Below are 7,248 nucleotides of genomic sequence, written 5' to 3'. Positions count from 1 at the left end.
GAAGGTAAAGACATGAGCATTAAAGGAGAACGATCAAGCGATAGAATAGTTAAACGACAAAGGTATGTAAGGCTAGTCCCTTCTTTCTAAGGCATGACTCTATGGTATGAATCTTTCTATCCTTCTATGACTTCTCTACATATATGTATGTATCGGAAATGATGAGTCTACGTTAAAGAGAGCTCTCATGAGATAAAGTTAAGAGGTATGTTATGAATATGATGATGAGCCAAAGTCTAGAGATCCTAAAACTTATGATATGATGTTTCTACAAAGCTAATGACTTTCATACAACTCCTTGCTATTATTCATTGTTGCTAGACCCATCTTATGATGTTAGTCTCTTTCCCTTCAAGGCATGATTTTCCTCCTTCTCCATGAATTTCCTACATTCCGAAAAACTAAGAGCCTACGTTCACGAATAGCCATATGAGATAAAGATAAAAGATACATTATGAGCACGATAGTGATAACAATGAATCCTATGACATGAATTTCTTTTTTTTAATGAATCTTCTATCTTCAAGAAAACTAAGAGTCCTTGTTCATAAATAGTCCTATGAGATAAGAAGTACACTATGAGTACGATAATGATGATGATAAGCTTAAGTCTAAAGATTCTAAAGATCATGATATGATGTGCCTATAAAGCTAATGGTGTTAACTATGATCTATTGATGTTTTTCTCATATGCACTCACCTTAAAACGTTAGTCCCTCCAAGGTGAGATATGACGACTCTGATCACTCCATAACGTGATCGGGGGTTACGACCTTATGTCACCCCGACATAGCTATTGCCTTCTGGTTCTAGTGTACGCTTTGATGATAAATGTATGATGATGCTAAGTCATGATATGCCTATAAGATGTATAATAATGATAAGTGTTATATCCAGTATTTCGTACATTGGGATAATCCGGGTTAACTATGATAAATTAGGGACAAAACTATTCCGGGATACGAAGTCGAGACTTTAACTACGATTTTGTTTTAAGACATGAGTTGCTTATGATTTTGTGGCATGGAATATTAAGGAAATTTGGGGTCAAAAGTTATTTTTCGAAAGTAATTAGTTCATGAAAATGGAAAAAAAAGAAAGAAAAAGAGGGGCATGTGGCCGGCCACATGGGGTGTGGGCCATGGCCACATGGAAGCCTAATATATGCCACTAAAAGATGACTAAGTGATCACTTCTTCACCATCTCAACACTTAGAAAAATCAAGAAGCTTGGAGAATGAAGAACAAAGTCCATTCGGCCATGGAGGAAAAAAATTGAAGACCAAAAATCTTCATCAAAAAAAATAATTTCTTCTAGCAAACCCACTAATTGAAGGGTCCTTGTTAACGTGGAGTTGTTGTGTGAGCCAACAAACCACTCGTTTTCATCCTTTGCCAACCTTAGCTAAGTTGTGAAGTTAAGAAGAAAGGTAAGGTTTAATCTTGTTTTTATATGTTATGGATGGTTTATGTATGTTGTAGTATGCAAAAATGGATGAAACTCATGAAATATTGCATGTTGAAGTTGAGCCGTAAGTATGGGATATTGTGTATGTAGCCGTGTATATGTAATGTTGTGTGGGAGTGATGAATTAATTCTATTTAGCATGTTTGGTTGTTGTAGTGTGTTGAAATGGATGAGAATCATTAAAATATGCGTGTGTGGTGATGGCCGAACATAGGTCATCTTGTGTGACAAGGAATGAACTAGTTTTATTTAGCGTTTTGGTTGTTGTTGTTGTGTGGATTCTATGTTGATAATGGAAGTTTAATGATTCAAATTGATGTTGAAAGTGTCGTGGGCTATTTTAGGGGCCAATGTGCTCCTTATGTAGATTTTATATTTATGAAAATGACATTGTTAAGGTGTAGATTGTTGGTGTAATTCATGAATTTGGGAGAGCGGAAGGTGTTGATGTTGTTGTTCTCGGGTTGTGGATGATTTCGGGTGAAGTGGCACGTTGGTTGGGTTGTTTGAAATATTGTGTGAATTGTTTAAAGTATTCTTGAATATTGTTTGAATGGGTTCGCATTAGTAATTGAACGTATGAGCGTTGATGTTGATTTGAATGTGAGTAGTTGGATTGAATATAATGAAATGTTGAAGTATGTAGAAAGAGCTACTAATGTTAGAATGCGTTTTGAATCGATTGTTGATGTTGCTAGAATGATTGTTGGTGTTGTTGTTGTTTAATTGGCCGAGTTAATTTCTCGAGGTTGTTGAATTTTCAGGGGAAATGCTGCCCAAATTTCTGTAGAATTAAGTGCTAGTTTGGAATTGAATGGCTAAATGCCTATAGCTAATGTTTGATATCCATTGACGGTGTGTAGATTTTGGGGAGCCCGAGGTTTGAGTTTGGATTAGCTTTGAGAGCGGACGAGGTATGTCAAGCCTATTCTTTCTTTCTTTTGGCATGTCCTAGTTGTAATTAGGCTATGACACGAGCCTCGAGGTAACTCTATTCTTAAAGTCCGAGCTTGTATATGATTCTTTTTCACTTCTTGATAATCGCATTCTTAATATGGTCGAACCGTGGTCCTTAAGTCCTTTGTAGGATTGGATTTCAAATGTTGCGAAAAGAATTTTGTTCTTAACGGATTCTATGTCTAAAAATGTCCGTAACTTTCATAGACGGAACCGGATTGCTTTGAAACGTTCGTAGAAAGTTTTATAACGTATTATGACTTTAACTTTCATGGGCGGGCCCGGATTGGTTCGATGCATATCCGTGGTCCCCGAGATTTTCATTTGTATAGTCCTAACGACTTGTTTTTGAAAGAACTTAATATGGTTACCGTTTTGACTCTCGAGCGTCGACTACTTACTTATCCATTGAGTCTGCAATGATGATTTATGTGCATATGGTTTCTCACTACTCTGCTCGTGCGAGCTGTTATTACTTCTTTCCGCGCGTCCGGGCCGGGAGCATGTATTCGTGCAATTCCACTGCATTGTTCACCGCGTCCCTCACTAGAGGGCCGGGGCACGTTATATATATATATGATGATATGATGGTATGATGATATGGGAGAGGTGGCCAGGATGGCATATGATGACTTCATTCACCGCGTCCCTCACTAGAGGGCCGGGGCACGTTATATGTACATGCATATGATGATTCTATTTACCGCGTCCCTCGCTAGAGGGCCGGGGCATGTTATGTGTACACTCTATACATGCATATGTATATGATGGCACTTTACATACTTCGTACACATTATACACACATGTACATGATTTATGTTTCAAAGGCAAGTCTTATGATTTTCTGGATTACTGTACTACTTTTCTATCCTCCTTGTTTCAGTACGATCCTGTTTATTGTATTCCATGCTTTACATGCTCAGTACATATTCTGTACTGGTTATATCCCGTATTTTGTACCTTGGGATAATCCGAGTTAATCATGATAAGTTAAGGACAAGATTATATTTTCTTCCGATTTTGTTAAAAGTGCATAAGTTGCATATTCATCTTTTTATTGGTATGGAGTATTAAGGGTAAATTTGGAATAAGGAAAATTTAGGGCTATGAGTTGGAAAAAAATATTTCATGAAATAGCCAAAAATGGCCAAGTGGCCGTGGGGACATGTGGGCCCCACCCATGGTTGGCCAATATTTTCATGCCATGAAATGGCACATGTGTACATCATATATTTGTGGGAGCTAAGTATAAATAGACCAAGGGATGACTAAGTAAGACCAAGGTTCATCTTTTCACTCCTTAGAAAATTCAAGAAGTTTGGAGAAAAAGAAAGGAGGAGACTTTCGGCCAAGGGCTGGCCGAAAATGGTGTCCCTCAATTTTGATCAAGAAAATTATTTTCTTCTAGCTTTCATACCAATTGGAAGGTCCTCTACAACATGGAGTGGTTGTTGAAGCAAGCAAAGTGTTCGTTCTTGCGATTCTTCACACTAGCCGAGGGAGGAACTAGGTGGAAGAGGTGAGGTTCAATCTCCTTTTTCATATGTTATGCATGGTTTGTGTATGTTGTGGAGTGTGGAAATGAATGGAATTCATGAAGTTAGGGTGTGGAAATTGTGGCCGTGTATATATGTTGTGTTGTGTAGGAATGATGAGTTAAATTTACTTAGTATTGTAGTTGTTGTTGCTATGGATTGTGTGATGAAAATGAAGGTTTGATGGCTCAAATTGAAGTTGTAATTGTTTGCGAGCTGATTTAGAACCTAAAGTGATTTTAATATGGTTTCTTAAATTTATGGAAATAATGTTGTGGACGTGTGGAGTATTGATGTAGTCCATGAATTTGAAAGGAAGAAATGTGTTGTTGTTGTTGTTTTCTTGAACTTGAAAGGGTTCGGGTTCCATGGTGTATTGGATGGATTGTTTGAATATTGTGCGGGTTGATTGAAATATCCTTGAATCTTGTTTGAATGGTTTTGGATTAATAATTGAACGTGTGAGCATTGGTGTTAGTTTGATTATATGCGGTTGAATTGAATATAAATGGAATGTCGTCGAATTATGTGGAGGAAGAGTTACTAATGTTAGAATGCGTTTTGAATTAATTATTGATGTTGTTTATATGGTTGTTGGTATTGTTGTTGAAGAATTGGCCGAGTTGAATTCTCGGGGTGTTGAATTTACGGGGGAAATGCTGCCCGAATTTCTGTAGATAAAGTGATGGCCTGGAATTGAATTTTTCGATGCTTAGGACTAATGTTCGATGCCTAATGACGTATTGTAGATCGTGAGAAGTCGAGACTAAAGTTCGAGTTAGCTTAGGAAGCGGACGAGGTATGTGAAGCTTATCCTTCTTTTCTTTTGGCATGTCCTAGACGTAAGTAAGATATGATATGTTATGAGCCTTGGGGGTAACTCTATTCTTAAAGTCCGAGCATGTTTACGATTCTTATTTGCTTCTTGATGTTGGCATCCTTAGTATGGTCAAGTTGTGGTCCGTATGTCTTTGATATGATTGGATTTGAAATCTTTGTGTAAACGGTTTTGTTCCGAAAGGATCTTATGTCTAAAAATGTCCGTAACTTTCATAGACGAACCGGATTGCTTTGATATGCTCGTAAATGATTCTATAACGTATAATGACTTTAACTTTCATAGGCGGGTCCCGGATTGGGTTGACGCTCGTCCGTGGGTCCCGCGACTTTCCTTGTATAGTGGTAACGACTTTTTGAAAGAACTTAATATGACTATCTTTCCGACCCCGAGTATGATTATATACTTATATCCGTGAGTCCGAAATGATGATTCTTATACTTATGATTCTGATACGTAGCTATAGTTTCCAAAGTTCTATTTGATGTGTTCCCGAGTAACATTCGGAAGAAATCTGATTTGACTATTGTCTTGGCTTATAAACGATAGTTCATTTTGATTATTCTATTGGGTCTTTGTAAATGTTTTGCATTGCATATAGTCTTCCACGATTCTGCTCGTGCACACTATTGTTACTTCCTTCGCCGAGTCCCGGGCCGGTATGTTATCGTGCGCACTATGCTATATTCCGAAGTATGATGTGATTTTGAAGTATGATGTGTCTTCGAAGTATGATGTGATACGGAGTATGATGTGTTCGGAGATATGCAACATTTCGAAGTATGATGAGTTATGGCGCCCGAGATAGGAGGGGCGACCATGTTCGCCGTGTCCCATTACGGACCGTATGTGGTATGTGATATGATAATATGATGATGATATGATCTTATTTACCGAGTCCCTCACTGTAGGTCGGGACACGATATGTGTGCATATGATATATGATATTGACATGCATGATTTATGTTCGGGAGTAAGTATTTTGACATTCGATTATGATACACCACTTCGGTTGGTATCGGAGCGGTGGTGGTGGGGCAAACCCGGTGGTGGGGGCAAACCCGATGGTGGGGCAAACCCGGAGTGGGGGCAAACCAAAGAAGCACGGGGGGGGGGTGAGGGGGTGAGTGTAAGGGCATTGGTTTAGGCGAATCCCACATTGGTTTAGGCGAATCCCACATCGGTTAATGTCATCTCATACGATATGTTCTATTTTCCATATATATGAAACAGAAATGTTTTTCAAAAGGAAGCTAAGCATTTTGGCATTCTGATTATTATATTTGTCTTCTGTACCTCGTATGTACGATTTGTGTTTCAGATGCAAGCACTTTGGTATTCTGATTATTATGCTCACTTTTTGTACTCCCTACTTCGGTTATGACCTCGTTTTCCGTATTTCATGCTTTGCATACTCAGTACATATTCCGTACTAACACCCTATCTTCGGGGGCTGCGTTTCATGCCGCGCAGGTACAGGCACACGTCCTGGTGATCCGTCAGCCTAGGACATCTATTCCGTTGTTTGGAGTGCTCCCTTGTTCCGGAGCCTATGTTTTGGTGCAGACATCTTCATTATATGTATGTGTATGTATATGTCTATTCAGGGGTACGGCGGGGCCCTGTCCCGTCATATGATTCCGTTATTACTCTTAGAGGTCTGTAGACATGTACGCGTGGGTTGTGGGTTGTCACTGTTCGGTTATGTCTGTATGATTTGTGATTCGGACGTCCCCCCGTATTATGATAGCCTTACCGGCTTATATCCATTATGTATATGTGTATACGTGACGCTCTTTGGGGCGACGTTTTACTTTTACGTATGTGTAAGATGCGATTATGCTAGCTACGGTCGACGTTTGATCTGTATATGTATAAGTTATTGTGTCATACATTGTGTGTGTATGGGTGCCCGGCTCGGGCGCTATGTGACCCTACGGGGTTGGGTCGTGACGATCTTGACCCACTTTCTTCGGTAGCGTTTGTACCGCGAGGTACGGATACACGATTTGGTGATCAGCAGAAGCAGGACTCATCAGCGGTTGTCTTGGGTGCTCCGCTGATAGGAGCCCATATTTTGGTACGACTCTTTTGTTGCATATGTGTATGTTTATTCGGGGTACGGGCGGTCCCGTACGTATGATTCATTATTACTCTTAGGGTCCGTAGACATACGTGTGGGTTGTGGGTAGTCATTGTTCGGTTGTGTTTGTGTTTTAAATGTTCCCGAGCCGCACGATATGTATATATATCTATACGACGCCGTGCCTTTCTGTATGTTTAAGTTCCTACTATGTTTGTTATGGTACAATTATAGTGGACAGATATGTACGAGTGCCCAGCTCGGGCACTAGTCGCGGCCTACAGGGTTGGGTCGTGACAATAAGTCTTGATATTCTGTGTGATTCCACCGCCCCTTGGCCGGGCGTAAACAAAACCCCGGGCCCAAA

The sequence above is a fragment of the Lycium ferocissimum genome, chromosome 2, assembly GCF_029784015.1.
Source record: "Lycium ferocissimum isolate CSIRO_LF1 chromosome 2, AGI_CSIRO_Lferr_CH_V1, whole genome shotgun sequence".
NCBI classification, from domain to species: Eukaryota; Viridiplantae; Streptophyta; class Magnoliopsida; order Solanales; family Solanaceae; genus Lycium; species Lycium ferocissimum.
Note: the sequence above shows the minus strand (reverse complement) of the source record.